Source organism: Ciconia boyciana, chromosome 1 (assembly GCF_034638445.1).
Source record: "Ciconia boyciana chromosome 1, ASM3463844v1, whole genome shotgun sequence".
In the NCBI taxonomy this organism is placed as follows: domain Eukaryota; kingdom Metazoa; phylum Chordata; class Aves; order Ciconiiformes; family Ciconiidae; genus Ciconia; species Ciconia boyciana.
In genome coordinates this window covers 199,115,583-199,127,178 of record NC_132934.1, presented here as the reverse complement: position 1 = coordinate 199,127,178, position 11,596 = coordinate 199,115,583, and the positions used below count along the sequence as shown (strand labels likewise).

General features: G+C 40.0%; 1 protein-coding gene across 12 annotated transcripts in view; it reads left to right on the top strand.

Annotated features, from left to right (window-relative positions):
- Nucleotides 1-1,344: 1,344 nt before the first annotated feature.
- Nucleotides 1,345-11,596, top strand: part of SGCG (sarcoglycan gamma) — a 154,859-nt gene continuing 144,607 nt past the window's right edge. For 7 of the 12 annotated variants that reach the window (XM_072850495.1, XM_072850492.1, XM_072850491.1 and 4 more), the window contains exon 1: nt 1,361-1,803. The gene's annotated coding sequence lies outside the window, so the exon portion shown is untranslated. Of the gene's footprint in view, nt 1,804-4,292; nt 4,359-11,596 lie in introns of all 12 variants that reach the window. The other 5 variants (XR_012040458.1, XM_072850493.1, XM_072850486.1 and 2 more) reach the window with 3 other exon arrangements.

Here is an 11,596-nt window from a genome sequence, read left to right as displayed (position 1 = left end):
AAAAGTTAAAACCCAAGTCAGTTCTCCAAGGGCTAGGATGATATCAAGTCTGTAGGCAATATTGCTTTTACTGCTACTCCTGGATGTTTAGGATCCACTTTGCTATGCTGGTTGTAAAAGTGAGTTCAGTTTGGAGAGCTGAAATCCAACTCTCCACTACCCATGAGGGATGGGATGATTTACTGGAAAATGGCAAGATAAACTTTTTCTGTAAGAATTGTGCAGTGTATGGACAGTGTAATTTCTATTCCATATATGACCCACTCCTTTCAACCAAATACTTCAGTGTGTTCTGCTCGGATTTGCTAGCTCTTTCAAGCTGTGACTTGTTCTTTTGATCTCCAAGTCCCTTCTTGTCCAACAATTCCTGCAGTCCTTCCCTTATTTCATACTTTTACAATGCTTTCATTCATGCATATTTCCCCTAATTAAAATCCCTTCCTCAATGGCTCATTTTCTAAACTCCATGCTAAGGCAGCCAAACTTCTCCTCCATACCCATCTTCTCAGTGTCACATGCATTTCCTCCCAAGCCGCATAAAATTTTGGCTTCCCCAAACCCCTTATCTTGTCATTCCCTTCACCTTCTAAACCCCTGCCTTTGTCCAATTACATAATCCATTTTCTCCTTTGTGGCCTGATAACCTTTTCCTACTCCTTTCTCCTTCTCAGTTACCCCATTGGCATTCACGCCTCTCTGCCTTTCTGAACACCTTTGTTGTAAAATTTGTCAGAAAAAGTATAGTTTCTCTTCCCAATCTGCAAGTCATTCTTCTTCTCTGTCATGGGCAACTTCCCTCTTTACCTCCCAAATCCCTTTCTTCTTCTTCCAAACTTCCCAATCCCATATTCCCCCCAACCTCCCCCAGCATCCACCCCCTGCTCCTTTTGTGCCCTCCACAGCCTCTGTCCTGCCCCGGCTCCTAGCACACATTTCAGGGCCTTCCAGGAAAAGTGCTCCCAAACGGGTACCTGCCGGGCTAACCCCGAACGTGCCCTGCCCCGCCACGACCCCAAATTCCCGCCCCAACACAGGGCTAGCCCAGGCCTGCCCGGCCGTCACCCCCGCGCAGGCGCACTCTGCGGAGCGCCAAGCGGGGCGGTGGCGCCCTCCAGAGACGCCGGCTGCTCCCTGCCCTGCCCTGCCCTGCCCTGCTCTCCCTGCCGGCGGCGACGCGCCCCGGGGACCCTCCGCCCGCGAAAGACGGGGAGGCAGGGCTGCGACGTGGTGAAGGGGGCGGCGGTGCAGCGGCGCTCGGGGGGAGCCCGCTGTACCTCCCAGGGCCGGGCCCTGTCAGAGCCACGGAGCTGCTGCCGATGGGGCGGTGGAGCCGCGCCGGGCGCCTGTTGCCACGGGGAGGGCGGGAGCTGCGGCGGGACGAGCGCGGCTCCTCACCCGCCGCCGTGTGGCCGCTGGCGGAGGGGTCCCGCCTCCCTCACGGCGGCCGGGCGAGGAGGGAGCCGGCGGCGCGGGAAGAGGGGCTTCTTCCCGGCCGCTGTGTGTCCGCGGCGGAGTGGGGAGGAGAGGAGGAGGGATGGCACAGCTCGTATCCCGCCCCCTGCTCGGCCTCTCCTCCTCCCTCCCCCGGTTCCTCCTTCCCTCCCCGCCGCACCGGCGAGGCTGAAAGAGCGGCGCCCGCCCAGCGCCCGGGGCTGCCGCTCCGCCTGGGCGAGGGAAGGAGGCGCTGCCTGTGAGGAGGAAGCTGGATGAAGACTTGTGCCTCAGGGCGGGTTGGCCAGCCCCTCGGGCATGAAGGGGACCGCGGGGACGCTGCCCTGCCCTGGAGCCGAGCAGGGACATCAGGTAACGGCCCCGCGCGCCTTCCCCCTCAGCCGTGCGCGCTTCGCCCCCGTCCCGACCCGCCTCAAGTGCCGGGAGAGGACAAGCGTCATCTGAAAAGTTACCCTCCCACCGCTTGCCGAGGGGCGAAGGGCAGAGGAGGAAGGCGAGGAGGCAGTCCTCGGTGTAGGGTTGCACCTCCGTTTATTACAGACCTCAGCAAGACCCGCTTCGTGCTCTAGAAACTCAGTCGGGTACCTGAGGCTATGCTTTTCCCGCGGGGGGTGAGGCAGGGGCGGGCTGAGAAGCGCAGCGTTTGTGCCGCTGGGATCCCCTTGCCTCAGCGCCTGCGGTTCGGCAGCGGTGTCAGTGGCGGTGCTGCGGCCGGCAGAAAGTTTCCAGCGGGGGTGAGGGGCGGAGAGAAGCGGGAGGTGAGCGTGGGGAGGGGGTGCAGCGTTTTGCTGGGAGGTGTACCACGCTGTTGCCAGTGGACAGTGGGTGCTGCGGCTTCCCTTCGCGTGGCAGGAGTGGTGCTGCCAGCAGTTCACTGAACTTGTTTCACTCTTGCGTCCTCAGTTTCCGTTTGTTACGGAGAGGTAGGATTAAATATCCGTAGAGGTATAATGTTGGCATCTTTAATAGTCACATTTTAGTCTTCTGCGAAATTTGCTTACCTCCTTGTGTCAGCTTAGATAGGTTTAGGAAAAGAAAACAAACAACAAAATCTTACCAGAAAGAAATGCATAGCGGTCCACCTGAGACTTCAGAATATGTGTTGTGTTGTATGACATAACTGTAAATGTACTGCTGTTCTTTTTGAATCATACTTTGCTGGGGCTTTTTAACTGAACATTTCTGGACTAATTATAAACTTTTAACAAAATACGTGTATTATCATTAACGCTTTTGGAGATTAAATCCCATTTTAAATGTTTCACAATTATTATTTTTCCCCTTTGCTTATAGTTTATATAAAGGACAATAAGTCAGATTCGTATTTTTTGTTTAGTTCCTCTAAAAGCATTTAAGGAATAAAAAGTGAACAGAGTGCACCACAGATGTTCTAGGTACCTTTGCTACAAAGTGAAAAAACAACATTGAACCACCTTAAAGAAAAACAGAGAAATTCTGTACTTTCAAAAGCCCCCTTCCTTACCAGCCCAGACAAAGAACTGTACATTGCAAACTGCCCTGAGAGGGAAAAGATTTCAGTAATTTCAAATAAGGCAAGGTCCCTTTCATAGAGAATGTTCTGCACTAACTCCCTTGGTTAAATCAGAGAGAATCTACCTTAAGAATTATCAGCTGCAGTTCTGTTTTACTTGAAAATTTTCAAGAACCAAGGTAATTCCACAGTTTTTGTTGCAAAAGCCAAAGGAAAAATTTAAATGCAACAAGCTTAATTTCATTAGATCAGAAAAGCCTGTATAGCTTTTGGGGTTTTGGTTTTTTTACTAATATAACAAATTTGGAACTGAATTTAGGGGAGCATTCAAAAGCAGACTAGATTGAGCAACATACATCTGTTTCTGCAGGTAATGCCTATGATTGTTCGTTGGACATTAATAAGGCACTATACTTACTCTGATTTTCAGATTGGGACTTTTCTTAATAAACACACAGTTGTATTCCCTAAGAAGGTCTATCACAGTTAATGACCCAGTGCAGCTTGGCGACTACTTTATGTATGCTCAGTTTTTTATTGATGGACTTTTATATTGCATTAAGCTGAGAGAGGGCTGAGGAAAGAGAAGTATAGGCATGTATAAAACTTGAAATGCTTCCCACTTTTGTGTGTTTTTTTCTTTGGTGGTGGGGTTTGGTTTTTTTTTTAATTGTCAGCTTCAAATATAACACCTCTCTGAGCTTTCATGCAAGTGGCAGATTTTATTAAACATATGAATAAATTTTCTATTGTAAAATGTTCCGTAGTTCTTACTTCGGAACTACGGAGAAGAAGATAGATGTGACTAGGGAATCGCCATTTTTCTTGACAGCGTGACAGTTAAAACTTCGTTTGTGTAGGAGTGAGCATGTGTATTAAAAGAAGGTGTCATAGTAAACTCTCATTGACTAACTTTTCAAAGTGTTTTTGTGAAAATGAATATATTGCTTGTAAAATGACTGCTAGGATGTAACTAAGAGGTAAGAAGGAATTAATGTAGTGATGTAGGGTCTAATTTAAGATTTTGAGTATGGATTTAATATTTGGATGCCTATGGGTTTAGTGCTTAGTTCTGTAAACAGGTATGTGAATTAATTTTCTTCATATCGGCATCTCAGTTAAAGTCACAAAAGTACTGTTGATGCAGCAGTGCTTAAGCTACACAGAGGTGGAGTGTGGAATTTTGCCTTTTTATGATATACTGAAGCAAAATGCTTTGTTTGCTAAGAAGCTTTCTGTTCTGATAACATGTTCAAATTGTATGTAGCTATTGCTATCAAAAGCTGAGCTCGTGTTAGAAGTCAGGAGCTTAAATATAACTGTGTGTTGAACAAATGTTCTTTTACAGCATGTGAAATCTTAAGCAATGAAAATGGCCAGGTGAAGCAAGGGAGGCATATAAAATGCCATTAAGGTAAGGAAGTGTGGGAAGTTTGGTAAAAGGGGAAAAAAAGAGAAGGAATTTAGGAATTGAGGGTTTTCTTGGATATGAACTTTTGCCATAAAAAGTTACCAGCTTTTGAAGATAATGCATACCTTGAGGATTTGGGGTAAAGGTATACCTGGACAAACAGTTGAGATATTTGCTTTTACCTGAAAACTATGGTTGCACATACAGCATTTTTCTTGTAGTTCTGTTTGCAAACCTTGTACTGCTTATTTTAAAGCCTTCTCTTGAACCATGATAGAAAATTTGTTACTTCATTGTTAAACCTGTCTGGTGTAGTTGGTCTAGGTAAAATCATGGTGAAACTAATTAACTGAGTGTAGCGTTTCTGTAGAAGCAAGAGACTGATACAAAATGGAACACTGACTAAAGGAAATTCCATCTTAGTTACAAGTTCAACACCCAGGCACTGAGGAGTGCATACTATAAATCTGTAGAAAGTGAGGGCTAGCTTTTGGGAAAGGATTCCTTCTGGTGGCCACAAACAAGTAGTATTCCTGCAGAATGAGCAGAGTGAGCTTTCACTTTGCATGCCCGTTCTGGGTGTTTTTCCCTGTCTTGTTACGTCTTCTCTCAACTGAAAGACTCCTAGTTCTTCAACTTTTCCTTTTATGTCACCTTTTCTAGACGTCTGGTAGTTAATATTTTGTGCTGAATTCCTTTCGGTTCTTCTGTATTCCTTAGGTAGATTACCCTCTATAAAAAAATAAAGCTGTAGCCTTACCAACAAGTAAAAGTTAAAGATTAGTTTACACTTCAAGGCAGTGTGTTGTCTTTTACGCAAGAATATTCTATTGCTGATCACTTTTAGCTCTTTGTAATTCTAACCACCAAAATACTATTTTGAAGAATAGCTACATATTATTTGTCCTCATCCTGTATTTTCTCAGTTGATTATTCTTAGCTAAACTATTTACCTTCTTGAATTGCATCTTAATTTTCTCCTAGATCATGTCTTCAGTTCAGCGTGATTATTCTGAATTTTAGTCCTGTATACTAGGACTCATAGCTCTGGCTTCTAGCTCTCCTTGGGCTAATGTCATGCTCAGATTTAACAAGTATACTCTGTCATTTAAGTTATTAATAAAGCAATAAATATTATCTATCAGGACAGATTGGAGGAGCCCCTCTTACGAAAGTCTTCCATTTTGTCAATGAATTGGTAATAATGATTCTCTGAATATGGTATTGTAACCTATTTTTAAAATAAAATCAATGCAATGGGTTTCAGTCTGTAGGTACTATATGAGTGCATAAATATGGGTATTATTGTCTGTTATCAACTATGATAAAACCCAAAGCAGGAATAGTATGCATTTCTGTTACAAAGGTTTTGTTACAAAACATCACAGCTTTCAAGGAAAGAAAGTGCTTTTGAGGCTTCTAGTTTAGAAATTCTTTTTAATATGATAGTTTTCACTGAGCAACCAAATACCTTTTCCTGAATGTCAGGTCAAAATACTCTTGGGCAATGTACCTTGCAATCATATCATGTATACTGTTTCTAATGAAAATGCTGTCCACAAACCTCATGAAAATTATGAAGGTAATATAAGTGCTAGTTTTACTTTTTAGTTTCTGACAATTATTCATGGTAAGTAACTTTAGTCAGAAAATAATAGGGAATAATATGTCAAATTATTGAGCTGTTTGATTAACTACTATGTTTTAGATAATTTCTAAAGGTCATGCAAGGTCAACATTTGTACACTTTTATGGAAACATTAGAGGAAAACTACATATACTATTAAAAAAACTGATTCGCTGTTAGGGATGTATGTCCCTGAAAATCTTAGCAATCTAAAGTCTCTTAACAAATTGTCATTATATTAAATTTGATGTTAAATGTACCTGCTTTCTGCTAATACGTGGAGGTTTAGATTTAACAGAGTGATACTGAACATCTAATTATCTTTTTTTCCACTTCAGTGGAGAGACTCACCATGATGTTCCAAATTAATATATTTGTCAATATTGCTCTTGATTTAAGTTGTATAACACGTACCAGCCTCTGAAATTGAATAATTATTTTTTTAAACTCTAACATATGTAAATCATACAAAAATACCTAAATAAATTACTAACTTGTGGTTGTGCATTAAGTATTCACTGCTTCGGAAGGTGAACATTTGTTAGAAACAATTCTGAAAACTTCATAATATCATGTCTGTATAAACCTGGAGAGACAGCTTCTATTTGTTTTCTAAGAGTTGATCTATGGGATTTGAATTTTGTATAGTGAATGCCATTACTCTTTATTATCATAAAAAATTACTGGTGAAAACATGTTTCTCTGTGTTGTAGGAAAGTAGATAGCTTTTAGAATAGGACAGTTTTGAGGGAAAAGTTTCAAGATTCAAGAAATTGTACAATGTATACAAAATAAAAACATGCATTAATTAAAAAAAATTACAAAGTAGCATCTATATGTTTATGCTAAACCCAGCAATTTATTTTATTTCAGAAACAAGGAAATTCTTTACATAAATATCTGCCAGTTTTTCCAAAATAAAGTTTCTTTGTTAATGAGGAATTGTAAACTGATTTGCAACATTATTTGTGAAAAATATTATATATGAAAAATCATAGCATAATACTGTTTTCCTGGCTTGATTTCTTTAGACACAACGCTTCTTCAGGCTATGAAGTTTTCCATGAAGATTTTTGCTAGGAGATTTGAAGACACCCGTATTTTTTATATATATTTTTCATTTGATCATTTGAATTCGTTGTTCTGAAAAAAGTATTAATACATTCAAAATACAGTTTAAGATTTTTCTATAAGAAAATAAAGGTTAATTTCTTTAGCAGTTTGTCCTGGGCAAAAATCATTTACTTACTTTGCATGTTTTCACAATTTTGCTTTAGGGAAAAGATAATCTACAGTAAAGCCTTAGTTTGGAGAAAGAAAGGTGAGAAATAATATAATTCCTGTCTTACCTCGAAGAATGGTGCAAGCAATACGGATCACTTCATATGATGTGTGTAGCAACTAACTTTATCATTGCGATCATAAAAATATGTATGTCTGGTTTTAGCACAGACTTGATGCTTTGGCTTCAGCACCCAGTTTCCTAAACAGTGAAGAGTTATGAAGAGCAATTCTGACATTCTGCAGGGGAGGGAGGATTCTTTTCTTTTCTTTCAAGACTGTTTAATGTTTTTAATAAATGATATATTTTAAAGTGAAAAATGCATGCTCTAAGGGAGGTTCCACTTTTAACTGACAGAGCAGAACTACCTCATATGTATTTATGAATCATTTGCTGGTTTTATGAAGCTCACTTTCTGCTTTACATTATCACCAGCATCAGCAGGAAGGATGATGAGCATCTTTGTTCCAGTTATTCTATAATAGACAGGAAAAATGGATGTTTAAAATAAAAAAAGCAGGAGACGCTCTGAAACCCTCTTGAATCCCAGTGAAAGATGAATCTTAGCAACTCCTACCCGATCCTCTACTGATTGTGAAAATTCAGATCTTTTGCTGTTCTGGACTTTGCACACTTTTTTTCCGCACTGTGGTTTGATCACTTTGGAGGATCAGTTCATTCTAACAAGGCACTGTTTGTAGACACAAATTCCCTACAGAAGCCCGTTGTCACGTTGTCTATTGCTTCCACTCTCTCTGTTCAAAGTTCTATTCTACAAAAGGTGTTTTTGATTCTTGCTGCTGTTCTCCTCCTCCTCCATCACATATCTACAATGAGTGTATGCTTTTAAAGAGCTGCTTTAAAATTTAAAGGAGTGGGCTTTCCGAGTTGCTTGTTGCTTGTACCAAATCTGATTGAGGTCTCCTTTGCCAGCAATGAGAGGGTACTTATGTGTATTCCTAATCTATTTGTCAAAAGCTTCAGCATACCCACCTATTCCTTGATGACATAAACAGTTCGGGAATAGTGTCATAGGAGATAATTGTTTGGGGTTTATCTCCTGACATGAATGAAGAACACATGCAAGAGAACTATCAATGAATTTCCTCAAAGTTACTGAAATACTTATTACCAAAACTCTCAAAGAGCCTGAGTTGTAGGAGAGAAGGTTCTCTCAAAGGCAAATACTTACTTAAAAACCTGGGAAGAGAGAGTGGGAATAAATGGTTATTTTTTCCCCAGATGGGACGAGTTACCAGTGAAGTGTTGGCATAAGAGATACTGGAACATATGCTGTTCACTGAACTCATAAATTATTTGAAGAAGAAAGCTAGTAGGAAGGTGAGAGATTCAGCTGAATAATAGTGAATTAATCAAGGTAGTTGCTACTAAAAGGGCAGCATTGTTTCCTGGGCATGAAACTTTCATTCTCAGTAGATGCAAAGTAACTTCTCAAAGGATCTTTGCTTTAGCCCTTGCCCTCAGTCATCTGTTTTTGAATACTGTTGGATCCTCAAAGAGGAGTACTGGAATTATTGAATATAAATTTCTGAAAATGTGAGTTCATGGCTCAGTGATGATCAGAAAAGTGAATGGAGTATTACGAATTAGTAGAATAGGAACCAAGAGCAATAAAACAAATTATATAATGGAAAAAGTGGATATGTTTCTGTCAATTTTAAATACCATAGGCAGTTACAGTTATTCTATCTCAAAAAAAGATAGGAGTTTATAAACAATTCAGGGAAAGTCAGAAAACATGTCAAGGAGATGCTATACCTTCTTCAACAGATGATCAAACAGATTACAGCTCTTCAGCTTGTAAAAGAGGTGCTAAAAGGTAATGTGACAGAAGTCAATGACATTGAGTGGCATGAAAAAAGGTGAAGATGGGCTCATTATTCACCATTTCTCACTGTGTGATAACATTCAGTGAAATTATCAGGCAGCAATAAAATAAAACAAATTACTAAGTAATTAAGCTGTCAAACTCATTGCCACAGGATGTTATAGCAGACACACATATAAAGGACCTCAAAGCAGAGTATTCAGGTTGATGGACTGTGAGTTCACTGGTAGCCATGAGGTGGAGATGGTCCAGAGACAGTTTCTGGGCTAGGAGTTCTCTTAGTCTCAAGTGCAGAGAGGTAGAAGAACATGCCAGTGATGGAAGTGTCAGTCCTTGACCTGTTTCTTACTTTTTTTTTTTCTTCATAAGCATCCTTTTTATCAGAAACAAGATAGTAGCTTGATATACAAAATTTGGCCACCGTTATGTTCAGCTGTATGCTATGGATGCTGTGTTCACCTGTAAATGGACACCTGTCTCAAAGGAATGTGCTTAGATAGCCTTCTAGTCTGGAGTCTAATTAAATTATCTTGTCAAATGTAGTGTTTTAATTCAAGAACATTGAATGCTTTCTTCTTGTTCAGTCCGTGTAGAGAAAGTTACAGCACAAAATTTATATGGTTTGAATCACTTATTACTCCTTTGAACTAAAACATCATTAATAGTCATGACATTAAGCGTGGTACTGGTTGGTTAAAATACCACTAAAAAAGGCCAAAAAAAGCTGTGGTTTGGGGGATAATTAAACTCCCTCATCGTTGCTTTTTTAAGGGTGGAATTACCAGGACATTCAGTCAAGTTTTGCAAATAATTTACCCAAGGTATCAATAAGGACTTTCCCTGTTCCAAAAGATTATTTCAGGTTAAGCATTGTAGATGTGCTTCAGTTCTTGATGCAACTGAACATTGCTTTGAAATCTATGACAATACTATAGTATTGCACAGGTCTTTATTGGTTCTAATGCAAGGGCATACATTAAGAAATTGAAAATGCAATTAAAGATACTACATTTGAAGGAGTATAGATTGTTTCATGTTAATATCAAACATTGCATGTTTAGGATTATAGCAAATTTGAGGCTACTGAAGTCTTGAATTCTAACTTCTCAAAAGAAAGGCAAAGTGAACTTTACCCAGACCAGCAGTGAAACTCCCGTCCCCATCCACCAACTAAAATAATAGGTCTTCAAGGAAAATGTATACATTTATGGGGAAAAGTCTTTTTTCTCTTCTTTAATAATACCTTTTTGTTAGCATATGCTGTTGTCTTAACAGCAAATTTGACTCATCACTGAGAGCAAAATAGCAGTCTCATCAGACCTGCCTTGGTAGGGGAAGTCATTACACTTCTTCTGAAGTGTCTGCGGTAACCCATCAACATGGGTTATTGGTTCTTAATACTGTATGATTATGATGTATGTATGATTCTGCTCTTTGTCCAGCTTGCACCTACCTTTGTAATCCCTCCTTAGAGACTGTTTTCATGAGAATAGGAATAGATTGTATTTTTTGAAACACTAGCCTTTGAGCAATAAAGGAAGTATGTATAGATGATAAGGGAATTTTCACTCTCATTGCTTTCTTATTCCCATAAGTGAAGGTTAATCTTAAATCTGAGACAAATGAAATATCTATACTAAAAGAAAACATCCTTCCCTCCCCTTGAGTATGGTGCTGTGTATCTCTATTATCTTCTGGTTAAACCTAACGATTGCTAAACTATTCTCAGTTTTGGGACTATCTTTTCTTGTGTTAATCTATCTAAGACACAGGGGGTATCTAACACTTTTGCTTGGAATTGTTACTGTCATTATACAATGTCTCTTACACAACACTTACTGAATTCCTTGGAATATTTTAAAAGTATGTGTAAATTATGGTAGTTTTTGTCTGGATCTGTATTTGGGATTTTTTTTTTTTTTTTGGTGTCTGAATGATATGTTAACTTGCAGCCAGTTCAGTCAGTAACCCCAAACCAGCACCTATTGTTATTGTTTGCACAGCTGAGTCCAAAAATATGCTAATAACAATTCCATTCAGTCCCCCATTCCAACAAAAAATGCAAGTGTGCCTAAGCATGCCAGTGAATTCTCGTCTCAGGTTGCTTATATACTTGGCACCTGCACATATGTCTTCGAGCATGCCAGACTTTTATCTGTGATGAATGCAAAACTGATTGAAGACCTTATATTGCCAGATAATAATTTTTGGACATGCATGCTGATTCATGTGCTTTCTTTAGTCCTATCATCTGAAGCTGGTGAGCAAGTGCAGAAAATTTTTCTCATTTTTCCAGCCCATGTTTCCAGCAAACATTTGCTGCATCCACTCTTGGCTGGCAGGCTTACTTCAAGGTCCATGCCTATCCAGAAATCAGCTCCTCATGCAAATATCCAAGAGTTGAGGCCATCTGTGAAATCTGCTTCTCATCTATCCATCATTAGGGTTTATTGATTATACTGTCATTTTCAGGTATAATCTCT